Consider the following 14,057-nt stretch of genomic DNA (forward strand, 5'->3'; position numbering starts at 1 on the left):
ATACTTTAGCCTTTGGGGGCCCATACAGTCTCTGTCACAACTGCCTAACTTTGGCGGCTAACACAAAAGCAATCACAAGCTATACGTAAATGAATAGATGCGGCTGTGTCCTAATCAAATTTTATTCACAAAAACAGGCTGTAGGTTGGTTTTGGTCCTCTGCCCTACTTGGCTAACTCTGATCTCTATGAGGAATGGGGAAATTGGTATTTTGGTGCATTTTATTAAACCTCTGTCCAATTTGTATTCATTTAACAAATATTTATTGAGCACCTACTATGTTCCAGGCACTGCTCTCGGGACCAGGGACATAGCAGTGAACCGAACAGTCCCAGGCCAGGAAGGAGAACCAGCAAAAGGCTGATGTGCCCATGGCAGTGGAGGAAGGGGGTGGGGGGAGCATCCAGGATCCAGGGCCAGGGTCCACCAGGCCATTTGAAGGAGTATGGGGTTATCACAGTCTGACGGTGGAGGCCTCTGGAGGGCTGTAAGCAGTGAAGTGGCCGATTCCCGTGTTCAAAATCTCTCTCTTTGTGGCGTCATCATGGATTGTGGGTCAAGGACAGAGCAGGGGCCAGTGAGGGAGCTCCTACAGCCATCCAGCTGAGGCATGGCTGCGACTCGGTGCGGGCTGTGTGCCGAGGATGGGTCAGATCTTGGAGCCAGTTTGAAGGTGGAAGTGACAGGATGGCTGGGATGTGGGATGTAGGGTGAAGGTAAGGGAAGAGAGGAGGGTGTGACCTACGGTTTGTGACGGAATTGCCATTTGCTGACACCTGACCAAGTCGAGGGCTTGGAGGGGCTAGTTGCCAGGTGGTTCTATACACCCTAATTGACTTGCCTGCTAGATTGCCGTCGGCCTCCAGCCAGTAGGCAGTGAATTGGAGGATCTGGGCTTTAGGGAGGAGATGCAAATTTTGGAGTAATGGCAGTGGGGGGGGGGGGGGGGGGGGGGGGGGGGGGGGGGTGGCGGGGGGGGGGGGGGGATGAGGGTGGTGGACAGAGGGCCATACCCAGGCTTGGGCCCTGAAAAAGCCACCAGGATGCAGGACCCAGCAGAGGAGCCCAGACGGTGGTGCAGGTGAGCAGGAGAGACCCAGGAAAACATGCATTATGGGAGCCAAGGGAAGTGCCAATCAAAGGCCAAAAGATGAGAACCATTCTCCCAGGCATCCTTAACAAGGGCGGTAGGGTCTGGGGTACAGAGTAGGCTCCAGCAGGAAAACGTGGCCAGGAAGCCAAGCTGGGCACCTGGAGACCTGGACCAGGATAGGGACTGGGCTGCAGAGCGGGTCCTCCCACCAACAAGCTCCGTCCCAAGTTGTGCTGGGCTCTGAGAATGACAAGGGGGACTGAAAAGCTTCTTTCTGTGTGTGGGGGGGAGAGGGGGCTGGCTGTGGGAAAAGGGTGACACATGGAAATATCCAATCTCTTCTGATAAGCATGAAGTTAAGGGCCAGCGCAAAGGTATATGGAAACAGGGGAGAATCCCATCCTGTTTGCCCAGTCTGTGTTCCGTGGAGGATGCAGGGGGAAATTTACACCAAGATTCCCAAGGGTTTGGCTAACTGAAGAGCCTGGATCCCACCCGCACTGTCAGCAAGATGACCGTGTCTCTGTGGGCGGAGTCAGGCTGACAGAGGTTCAGCCCTCTCCATTCCACAGCGGAGGCTTGGTGGGCAAGGGTGGGCAGAAGACCTACGTTTCTTTCCATCCAAGGGTGTTAAGAACCGGACTGGCCACATCCTTAGGTTTGTGTCTGTGAATGAGGAACACCAAGTCCTTGGAGGCTGCAGGGCTCCAGAAAGGGCACAGAACCCATGGCTGTGCCTCAGTTTCTACACCTGTGACTTGGGGGTCATCACACTGTGTGATGCCTCAGAGGTGACTTAAGATAACATGTGGAAACTGCTTGTGAACTCTGAGGGTCATGAATGTGACGAGAACGTTCTCCACACTCTGTAGAAGCACTGGACCCATTGAGAATTTTAAACAGACAGCTGAGGAAGGGTCATTCTCCACTAGTGAAAAATTTTAGGTATTAATACAAGACCGGTATTTCTTTACAATTGTCCAACATCGTTCCTTTTCCGATGCATTTCATGTGTGTAAATAGAAATACAACATTGGCTTGACTTCTCCCTGCATCCTATAGCCTTGTCTTCGTGGAGCGGGATGCCTGTGTTTCCAGCTGCCACCTGCCTGCCAGTCCTCAGGACCGATGCTGCTGGCTTCTCATTGGCCGATCATAGGTCCTGGATATGGTTGCCTTGGTGAATTCTCAACGTCGTGTGTGGGTAGGGACAGAAGCTTCTCCAATTTATCCTCTGCTCTTAAAAGTTGAGGTTCTCCCCAGATGAAGTTTCAAATAAATCATGACTTCCCTCTCCACTGTTTTATTTTTCTTCAATTTATGCTTCCGTGAGCAAGTAACGTCCTTTTATTAACAGCTGAATGAGCAGGAAAATGAGCAAAAGCAAATGTCTCCTGTGTCCCAGCTGTTTCCCTCCCCAGCCCTTCCTGGAGTGGAGAGATGAAAACTACAAAGCACACACCATCATTTTTCTGAAATCAGCTCTCAAGGCTGAGTGGGCATGATCCACTTCGAGGGCCTTCATTTCAGCCTGTCACATGGAAGAGGTCTTATTCCATTCTGCCTTGTCCTCCACTGACGAGTGTGAGGTTGAGGGGAAAGCATGGGATCCCACGGGGCACAGAGCAGGACTTTCACAATGACAGCAGTGAACAGCTGTGCCATGGAAATGTCTTCTAACAGTTGGGGGAATCAAAGCGGGTTTTGATGTGAGTGTGGCAAAACCCATTCAGGAAAGAAACTTTTCTCACCTCCTGGTAAAACCGCATGGTGCATCTCTACCCTATTCATTAACTCAGAGAACCTAAATATAAATTATTTTTGCTATTATCTGTATTAATGCTCTCCTCAAGAGGCAAGTTTAAGAGCTGACCATATTGGTGCTTAATAATACCGTACTGTTGTTCCTGGTGTGATAAAATAACCTAATGAGGTACATTTTCCGCAGGCCTACATTTCAACATGAGTATGGGATGATTAATTATAATTTTAGGCCAATGTTTCACAGGTGTGGAACAATCTACATGTCACAGGTTGTTTTTATGAACAAAAGTGGGCTTACATCATGCACCCTGCAGGTTAACCTAACAGACTTAACTATTGTTCCAGAATGCATCCAACACATAAGGCAGTATGGCATGGCACAGCTGGGAGTATACAGGGAAGTATGCAGAAATTGTTGGCAATAGACAGTGAGCCAGACGGAGTGGAAATGTAAGGAAACACCGACACGGATACCATGTCCAGTGATGGCCCCTGCATGGAAGGTTCGCCACATGTTCTCCAGCAGAGTTGTGGGTATCCTGTCTAGGATTTCAGGCGAGAAAAGGCCAGTGTAGTCAGAAGAGAAGCATGAGCTGTGAGGGAAGAACGGGTTGGGGAAGCTGGTGAGAGTGTAGGTCGTTGCCATGCAGGGAAAGCCCAATCCACGGACATGGGTGCGGTTGGCTGCAAGTTTTCCTTGGGAAATGGAGTGCAGGAATAACACTAGCCCAGTCTTACACTCAGGAGGGCCTGAGGCTGGGGGCAGGAGGCGAGGGGAGACGGCTCTCTACTCTTAGACCACTTCAGGGTGCGTCTCACCCCCTGTGTAGAATCTGGAAGAAAGATGGTGGCAGATGTGGACCTTGGGAAGCTCTCCCCAGGGATCAGGAAAACCAAATGCCTTAAAAACGCAAAGAAAACCAACTACAGCAGGGGAGCTACTTGGGAGCCCAGACTTCCCACTCTCTTGGTATCTAACAGAGTTACGATCTGAGAACTATTCTTTCTGTCCTTACATGATCCCTAGATAGGGGCTGAACAAGGAAAGGGAGAGAGGAAAGGAGGGTCTAGGACTTGGGGAAAGGTAGGAAGGGCCAAGAAATAATAATCCAGATACTGCGTTTGCACAGGAGACAGAAAGTCAAAATCCAGGACGGTCTGCCACCCTTATTAATGCAGCCGCAGGTGTCCCTGGGGCTGGTGTGGGGCCAGACCTAGAGAAACCGGAACAAAAGTGGTGGGACGAGCTTAGTTAGCAGGTCCCGTGTGCAGGGACTAGTTGCGCAGACAAAGTGCTGGTAACCTGGCAGTTAATTGTATAGAGGAGCCAAGCCAGGAAATTCAGTGTGCAGACTGCTCAGCAGTCCTTCCTAAGCAGACCAGCTTAGCAGGCCTTGGGGGCCAACTATATGCCAAGCACAGAGTAGTCTGGGGCACAGAAAAGGAAGAATAGGTCAGGGGAGGCTGCTTGACATGTTTTTGTGCATTTAATCCCCACAGCAACTATCCATTATTCTCATTTTCCACAAAAGAAATGCAGGGATAGAGGATAACCGCTTGCCCAAGTCGATGAAACACCTGTGATGCTTGTTTGTATCTGTGAACTTGGCTGGGCCACGGTGCCCACTTGTCTGCTCAAACAAGGTGCTCTAGGTGTTGCCGTGCAGGTATTTGAGGATGAGATTAACATCCAAGCCAGGAGACATGGAGTAAAGCCGATTATGCTCCAAAATGTGGGTGGGCCGCACCCAATCCCTTAAAGTCCTTAGAGTAAAGACTGGGGTTTCTAAAAACAGAAGGAATTCTGCTCAAGACTGCAACATAGAAACCTGCCAGTAGGGCGCCTGGGCGGTTCAGTCAGTTAAGCATCTGCCTTCTGCTCAGGTTGTGATCCCCGGGGTTCCATGGATGGAACCTTGCGTGGGGCTCCCTGCTCAGTGGGGAGCCTGCTTCTCCCTCTCCCTCTGCCCCTTTTTGCACACACACCCCCACTCATGCTCGCTCTCTCTCTCAAATAAATAAATAAAATCTTAGAAAGAAAGAAAGAAAGAAAGAAAGAAAGAAAGAAAGAAAGAAAGAAAGAAAGAAAAGAAACCTGCCAGAGTTTCCAGCTTGCTGCCCTGTGGAATCCGACTCAAGACTGCAACATTAACTCTTATTTGAATTTCCACCCTGGTGGGGCTTGCCCTGTGAATTTTGGGCTTGCCAGCCCAAACTATTGCATGAGTTAATTCCTTAAAATAACTTTCTCTCTCTCTTTCTGCATATATGTGTCTGTCTGCCTGTCTGTCTATCTATCTATCTATCTATCTATCTATCCATCCATCTATCTATCTACCTATCTTCTTATCAAAAACAAAAACTAGAAGGGGAAAATCACTCTTTAACAAATGCCAGTCATACCTACCCTAGGTAATGCAGAGTCCTACACTAGGAAGGGCTGTGATCAATGGGGGCCAAGCCTCAGCCTCCTGAGCAGGGCAGGCAGGAGGTCATGCTCTCCATGTAGGGGAATCACTCCAGGACCACCAACCCCACCCCAGCCAGAGAGAGCCAGGAGGAGCCTGCAGGAGAGGCCACTATTACAGGGAACCCAAGACCACCCAGGTCAGTCAAAGGGACCTCTGGGAGCTTTGCCCCAAGACTACATAGTTCTCCATGCAGCCAGAAAAGGGACAGAAAGCAGGATGTGTATAGACAGTGATAATGGGGCCCCAAGTACATATTTGAGTTAATAAGTCTGATGAATGGAAAATCAATTATATATTCTAATTAAACACAGTAAATATTGGCTTGTGCACTTTTCTACAATACTTACTAATTACCATAACTTAGATATTTATAAGCAAGCCATTAAAAAATCAAAGAAAACTGATGGTTTACATTTTTCACGCCTTTGGATGGGGGAAGGACATTAAATGGAGTAGGAACAATTTCCATGGCTCATTTGAGATCTTGGTTTATTCAAGTCCTTCCGATCAGAGGGTCTGTACATGCAAGAAACGGCCATAAAGGCTTACCACAGTTCAAGTTTTATTCTAGTCCATAAAATACATAATTTGTGAGCCAGAAATGCAGAGGAAGGTAACTCATTTTGAGCGACCCCAGAGAATCCCACGATGAGTTGAGTCTGCAGGTGTTTTGGGGGAGAGAAGCATGAGCATAGATTTTAGAGGACCACTAAACAATTCTCAGATTTTAGAATTTTACTACTGAAGTGCATAAATTTTTTTGTTTCAAGTTTTTATTTAAATTCTAGTTAGTTAATATACAGTGCAGTATTGGCTTCAGGAGTAGAATTGAGTGATTCATCACCTACATACAACACCCAATGCTCATTACATCAGGTACCCTCCTTAATCCCCATCACGCATTTAGCCCATCCCCCACCTACCTCCCCTCCAGCAACCCCCAGTTTGTTCTCTGTAGTTAAGAGTTTCTTACGGTTTGCCTTCCTTTTTTTCCTCTTCCTTCTCCTATGTTCATCTGTTTGGTGTCTTAAATTTCACATTCGAGTGAAATCATAGAGTATTTGTCTTTCTCTGACTGACTTATTTTGTTTAGCATAATACCCTCCAGCTTCATCCACCTCATTGCAAATGGCAAGATTGCATTCTTTTTGACGGCTGAGTAATATTCCATTGTGTTTATACACCACTTCTGAAAAGCGTAATCATCTGGGACGCTGAGAAATGAACAACATCAGCCTGTTTAGGACTCCGACAAAGAAAAAAAGTTAGAACAGTCAGGTGCACACTGGAACAGCATCACATCAACTGCCAGAAAGAAGATGGTGCTTTTCAAGTACCCTTCTTTATATATGGCAGAGCAAGCCAAGAAGTCACACAATGGTCTGGGCATGTCCCAGAAAATATAGGCATCAGCAAAACAATTTGTAAGTGGCCAGGGGACACAGTAGAAAGAGAAGGGGAGGAAGAAAACAAAAAGCAAACAGATAGGACTTTTTAAAGGTTGCAAGCACACAGAGAATATTAACATACTTGTTAAGTAATTGAAGACCTTGCTCTTGATCTTCAGTCTCAAGGGCATTGCTGGGCGTGGGCTGAGTTCCAACCCTTGCTTTTTCGTCTGCAGTGGATGTATCTTGTAAGATCCTGTGGGTTTGTTCTGCATTATAACATGAAGAGGTATCACAGTTCTGGCAAGAAGCTCACCTACTTCTTGCTGCCTTTCCTTTCTTCCCTAAAGTTATATGTTGCTGGGGATTTGGCTATTCCAAATTGTCTACAAAAGGATGCTTATTCAGTTTTTATTTCACATTTTTCTAAACAAACGCCCATTAGTTCATTGAAAAAAATGGTTCATAACAAGTTGTTCAAAATAAATAATTGCTTGTTTTGGCTAGGAATAGAGTGGCCATTTTTCAAAAGTGCACGTTGGTATTTTTCTGGTTATGGGGGTTGCAGTAAGTACCCCCCTTCTTTGTAATAGATAAAAACGGGTTTCATGGAAAGAGTGAAAGAAGGAAAAGGAGAAAGCAGTATCAGTTTCAAATGTAGCTTCCTCCTGAACAGTATACTGGCCAATGACTTCCCTACCTTGGGTTTGGGTTTGGGTTTGGTTTCTCTTGGGTTTGGGAACCAGAGTCCCAGGGAGTTCCTACTGATTTTTCACCCTCACCAGTAACTCTCCTCTCCAGGACTCAACCATGGACCATGATATCTGCCTTAGTTTGGGGCAGCCCCTTCTCCACACACCTGATTCTAAACCTCTGAGACACATGAGCCTCTTCACCCCACCTTGTGATAGTCACAAGGGGTGGTGTTCCCTAGCAAAGTGCTGATGGCACCTCAGTTAAAACCTTCTGGGGGACGCTTTATCATTCAAGTCCATTCCATCAACCTCTTGGCCCACCCCTGCCCTGCACTGCCCCTCACCCTCACGTACACTCCCTTCTGTCATGTCCCTTTCCTCCTTGAGCTTCTGGAAGGCAGCCACCATCCTCCCATCCATGTGTGCCCAGTGACAGGTCCTGAACCTGTGAGGTACAGACATGCCAAGATCTATGCTGTCACATTGAATCACATTGTGGTGGAAAGGCTCATCCCAAGAGACAGGCTATGGGAAAGGACGGCATCGGCATGGCTCTCCCTGAGGTCTCTCTGTATGCTACACACTTAAATTGTCCGCCCTACTGTAGATCTTGCCTCCTCCCAATGGGACAAGCGTGGGAACAAGAGAAATGCAGTGGCCACCTTAAGGGGTGGGAATTGCCATGAGGATGAGTCTCCTGCCTTGGTGTGGTGGCTTCTCCCCTGTAATCAGGGATGTTGGGCATTCTTTTCATCCCTGAAGGCACAAGTAACCTGTTGTAACAACCCATATTGTCCATGGACAGTATTAAAATGTGGACATAAAGTTGAAACATTATGGTGCTTCTGGGCCCCGTGATCATTTTGCCTTCTACAGAGCGCTCTAAAGCATAACTGCTAATTTGGAGCCTGTCCAGCTTGGTCATTCTGGGATACATTGATTTAATAGGATGTATTTCTAATGACGGCAGCTGGCTCTTTTTGTATTGTAAGAGCTGCAAGCCCTCCTTGGTGCTTACGCAAGCTGAACCTACCCCCTCACAGTGAAAGGAAATGGATTTCCTTCTGAAGGTGGATGTCATTATAGCTTATCATAAAGCAGCCCCTTCCGGAGCACCCACAAAGCAGGAGCCCCACGGAACCCAGATGGGTCACCCAAGGCTGGAGGGAAGCAAGCCTTTACTTAAAAGCCTGGAATTATTACCCAGGGAATCCCCTACAAAGGTCAATCTCAAACTCTAAATGCTGCCCATGGATCTGATGTGCAAGTGGCGAAAGATCTGGAATATTTTAGAATTTTATTTAAAAAAATAATCTTAAACATAATCTCTCTAGCTACATTTTGACAATGATATTTCTGTATGGATATCTATTTTTATAATTTTTATTTTTTTAATTACGATTTTTATTTTTAAGTAATCTCTACACCTAGCATGGGGTCGGAACTCACAACCCCGAGATCAAGAGTCACGTGCTTTACCAACTGAGCCAGCCGGGCACCCCTACAATTTTTAAATTTTAAGTAGTTTTAGACTCATATAAAGTTGCAAAAGTGGTACAGAAAGTTCCCATGTACCTTCCCTCAGTTTCCCCCCACAGATAGCATGTTACATAACCCTAGTATGTTAATCAAAACCAGGAAATCGGTATTGGTGCAATACTAAACTACAGATTGATTCAGACTGTATTGGGTTTACATGCGTTCACTTTTTTGTGGGTTTGTGTGTGTGTGAGTGTGTGGTTGTTGTATAGTTCCAAAATATTCGATCGTTCGTATAGATTTGTGCAACCACCAGCACAACCAGGTGATGTCTTCTTCAAATGATACATTTCTATTTTATTTTCACTTATAAATATTTTCAAATATGCAGAAAAGTATAAAAAATTATATATATATAGCAGATATCCATGTTTCTAACTCTGGATTTAACAGGTGATAACATTTTGACACATACACTTCAGAATCTGTTAAAGAATTAAAGTATTAAAGACGCAGCTAAACGCCACCTGCTCCCTTCCCTCTCCATCTTTCTTCTCAGCCAAGGTTGTTTCTTTAGAAGCAAAATTAACTGGCAAACCCAGGAACAAACCTCACTCTGTAATTGTCCCTTACCTAAAAAGTGAAATGATTACCACAATAGATATTCAGGCTATTTTTGACTTACCAGATTTAAGGTACACTGTAAAAAAATATTCAACAGTTTTTTTTTAATGTATGATAGATATTTAATAGAAATAAAGAATTTGGCAATAAAAGATAAAGTTGTGCAGTAATCTTGTCTATCATAGTATTCTATGAAGTTGTACAGAATTAATAAATGCATAGATGAATACTTCTTTGATAAACATATTACATTACAGGCTATAAGAATGTATTACATGGGGGGCGCCTGGGTCGCTCAGTCGTTAAGCGTCTGCCTTCAGCTCAGGTCTTGATTCTGGGGGGATTGAGCCCCGTGTCAGGCTCTCTGCTCAGTGCAGAGCCTGCTTCTTCCTCTCCCACTCTCCCTGCTTGTGTTCCCTCTCTTGCTGTGTCTCTCTCTGTCAAATAAAAAAAAATCTTAAAAAAAAAAAGAATGTATTACACGACAGCCTAAAATAGTGTATAAATAAAATGCCATGTGTAAATATTCATTTTCACCAACTTCCAACACTTTTTCAGCGGATGGGCCATTTTACTGAAGATTATGGGAGCTGTGGTAGGGGTGAAGTTACAATAAGACTATGATTCACAACAACTATCTTAAGAACCAAGGATAGTTTTTCCATTAAGACAAATCTTAAAATACATGTAATATGCGTCCAGTTGGGACCCTGATGGTTCAGTCTTGAGGAAGCGTTGCAGACCAACAACCAAATGCTGCTTCAAAACAGCTCAAATCCTGCCCTGCAATTCTCAAAGAGGTGAATGAGTACCCCGCCCCACAGGCCACAGCATCACAGAGAGGGGTCCCTTTCTTTTCCTCTGCCCCCATGACTCCTAGCACTGCCCCAAACACCTGCTGCCCTCCCAACCCTCCTCTTGTGTCCGGCTCTGTGCTGCTTTTCTCACCCACACTCACCTTCCCCTCCCCGACTCTTTGTTCCTTTTCCAATGGCCCAACCCAAACCCTCTCTTCGCAGGAAACAGTCCCTTCTCTTTCAAAGTTAGGAGGTAGGGAAATTGAAAGAGGCAATTACAGGGCTCTCTTCAGAAGGCTAGGAGAAGAGAAACAGCTAAGAAGATCCCTGTGCTAGTTTTTTAAAAATAAAACAGTGTTGGGGCACCTGGGTGGCTCAGTCAGTTAAGCATCTGCCTTCGGCTCAGGTCATGATCCTGGGGTCCTGGGATTGAGCCCCGCATTAGGCTCTCTGTTCAGTGGGGAGCCTACTTCTCCCTCTCCCTCTGCCTGCAGCTCCCTTTGCTTGTGCTCTCTCTCTCTCTGGCAAATGAATAAATGTAAAACAATCTTGAAAAAATAAAATAAAATAACAGCTTTATTGAGATATAGTGCACATATCATAGAATTCACCTTCTAAAATAATACAGTTAGGTGGCTTTTAGTGTTTTCATAGATGCTCTTAACCACTAATTTCACAACATTTTCATTGCCCCCCTAAAAAAATACCCTGTACCTCCTAGCAGTCACTGTGCATTCCTCCTAATTCCAGCCCCTGGCAACCACTCATCTACTCCCTGTCTCTACGGAATTATCTATTCTGGACATTTCAATGGAAGGAATTACTATGTGGTCTTTTGTGACTGGCTTCTTTATCTTAGCAAAAGGTAGTCAAGGTTCATCCATGTTGGATTATAGCATGTGCCAGGTCTTTATCCCTTTTTAGGGCAGAATAATATTCCTTAGGGATATACAACATTCTGTTTATCCACTTATCAGTTGACTGACATTTGGGTTGTTTCTACTTTGGGGCTATTTTAAGTATTGCCATTATGAACATTCTTTTTTTTTAATTGATAAAACTTTAAAAAAGATTTTATTTATTTATTTGAGAGAGAAGTGGAGCAAGAGAGAGAGAGCACAAGTGAGGGGGAGAGAGGGAGAGAGGGAAGCCGACTCCCTGCTGAGCCCAGAGCCAGACGTGGGGCTTGATCATAGGACCCGGAGATCATGACTTGAGCTGAAGTCAGATACTCAACCGACAGAGCCACCCAGGAGCCCCACTGTCATGAACATTCTTGCATGGGTTTTTGTGTGTGTATATATTTTCATTTCTCTCGGGTTTATACCTAGGAGGGAAATTGCTAGGTCACATGATAACATTTGGAGGAACCATGATCATTTCCGTCCCTTCACCTATAGAATGAAAGTTCAGTGCAGCTTCCTTACCTTATTACTATTTTCTGCCTCGCACTTCGAAGTCCTCATTAAAACAAGAAGGGTGCATAGTTTTCTATTAGTCCACTGAAATCATCCCCCAGGTTGTTTAGGGGTTACATCAGGTTTTATTTGGCATCACAAATATTTAGCTCTGTATCATGAGGTTTGAGAGAGAAGCATCGGGGTTTTTAACCAAATGCCGTGTTGAAGCTCACTGTTACATAGTGCAGGTGGGGTGCCAGAGATTTTGCTTAGACTATCATTAAGCTCACTACTTTCCAGAGCAAACTAAGTTCTTACCTTGGTAATAAAGAAAAAAGCAGGTGAGCAGATAAGGACAGAATTCCTCCAGATGAGAGCAGAAAGCACAGAAAGCCTTTGGACCTTTGGAGCAAAGCTTCAGAAAAAAAGACTCCACTCTCTTCCAGGAGCAATCCCAGGAGAGGATCTCCCTGTACTCTTTCAAGGAGAACACACCATCGTACACCAAATGCGGGAGCACCTGGCTCACGTTGAATTCCTTCAGTATCCTCTCTCTGTAACTCATCAGTATTTCCGAGAGCTGCCTGTGCCTCTTCTTCTTTTCTCTCTGTGTTGTTGACTCGCAGTTATAGAACCACGACCTGGCCCCTCCCTCACTCATCCTGGCGTGTATAGAGCTGGTGAAATGTCTCCTGGGCCTGGCTGCTCGGGGGCCTCTGCTGTCAACGTCCACACCACACGGACATCTGGAGGCAGACTCACCTGCTGTCTGGAATTATTATAGATCTGCGGGGAGAGGGAAGGCCTCGGATTAAACCCGCGTGCTGACCCGCATGGCCCTAAGAGGATTGTACTACACTGATTAGCCCCTTGCAGCTGTTAACTTTAAAAGATGAAGGAATAGTCTGGCTACCGCCTGTTCCATTGAAATTCTTCCTCTCGGCGCCAGGTGATCATTTCCTCCTTTGATTCCCCCAAATGGTTGTTTTAGTTATGAAGGTAACACACTCACCATGTAATTGCATGGTCTCATCACCATGTTGGAAGTGGTTTCAGGAACCCTGCGCTCATCCCTTCCAGCCACCCCAGTTTGGGGTTAGACTTGGCCTTGAAGTAAAGCTATAGACAGTAGAGCAAGGTAGCAAAAGCCAGTGGTTGCTTAACGCTGTTCCAGTTTTATTCAACTATCTACTGAGTGCTATTTCTTTGTGTCACGGTCCCCTTCCTCCTAAGAAATTCAAACACTTCTGTGTGATCACTTGGTTAAATGATTCAATCCTATGAACGACCCCTCTCCTCTGATCTGACCCTGGTGTCCACTTAATAAAGACAGATTAGAAGAGGGGATTATTGCTGGCTCAGGGGAGGCCTCTGACACCAGTGATGCCTCATCGCACAGATATAATTCAATTGCTCCAAGTCAGCCTTCATGTTTCCACCTGCCCAGAACCTCCCAGGCCCCGGAGTAATCGTGGAGTGTCTCTGGCTGGGTCTGTAGGTGATCAATTCTTTGCTTGCCCATACTCTCTCCATCTGCACATGTGAATGAATTACGGTTTTGGGGTCCTTCTCCTCCCTGTAACATAGCGTCTTCTCTCTAAAAGTCACCCTAAGATCAGGTGCAGATAAAGAGGAATGATTTAAAGAAGTCCAAAGTTCTCTTACATTTTTCCAGTTAGGAAATTGACAAAAAGATCAGTCGTTATGGTGATATTCAGTTTGGTTTATAGAAGCAATTAGATATTTTTCTACAGAATCTGGGTGGGAGATTTATTTTTCAGAAATCATAACTCCCTTGGAGTGATCTGATTGTGGTAACCACAGGAAAAGACTTTTCCTGGCTTTGCTTCTGACCTCTTGTGTGACTTTGAGAAGCCAGCGTGCATGTGTGACTTTTATATGCAGGTCCCCAATCCAGAGCCCCTAACCCCAAGCACCTCCTTTATCAGAGGCTCACATTTCTGGCCACCATCCACCTGCCCTAATTACCCCTAGCCAGGTGCCCGATGACTAGGGACAGCTCCTATGTCTCAGAACCCCCCTGAAAGTATGCAAACTAGCCACTCCTCAGCCTGCTTCCCCTGAATCGCCCATGATTTTCCTGCAGAAATCACAATAAAGGCTCTCTCACATCTTTCTCCCATTCCTTCCACCTCCTGAGCTACCCTGGTACTTCTGAGTGTGGCCCTGCCTGGTGTGGCCCGCCTCCTCCACTTGGGAACTGTAACAAATTACCTTTTCTTTCTTCTGTTAAGATTTTATTTATTTGATAGAAAGAGAGAGTGAGGACAAGCAGGGGTAGTGGCAGGCAGAGGGAGAAGCGGACTCCCTGCTGAGCAAGGGAGC

This window comes from Ursus maritimus, unplaced genomic scaffold (genome assembly GCF_017311325.1).
Source record: "Ursus maritimus isolate PB19 unplaced genomic scaffold, ASM1731132v1 scaffold_27, whole genome shotgun sequence".
Lineage (NCBI taxonomy): Eukaryota > Metazoa > Chordata > Mammalia > Carnivora > Ursidae > Ursus > Ursus maritimus.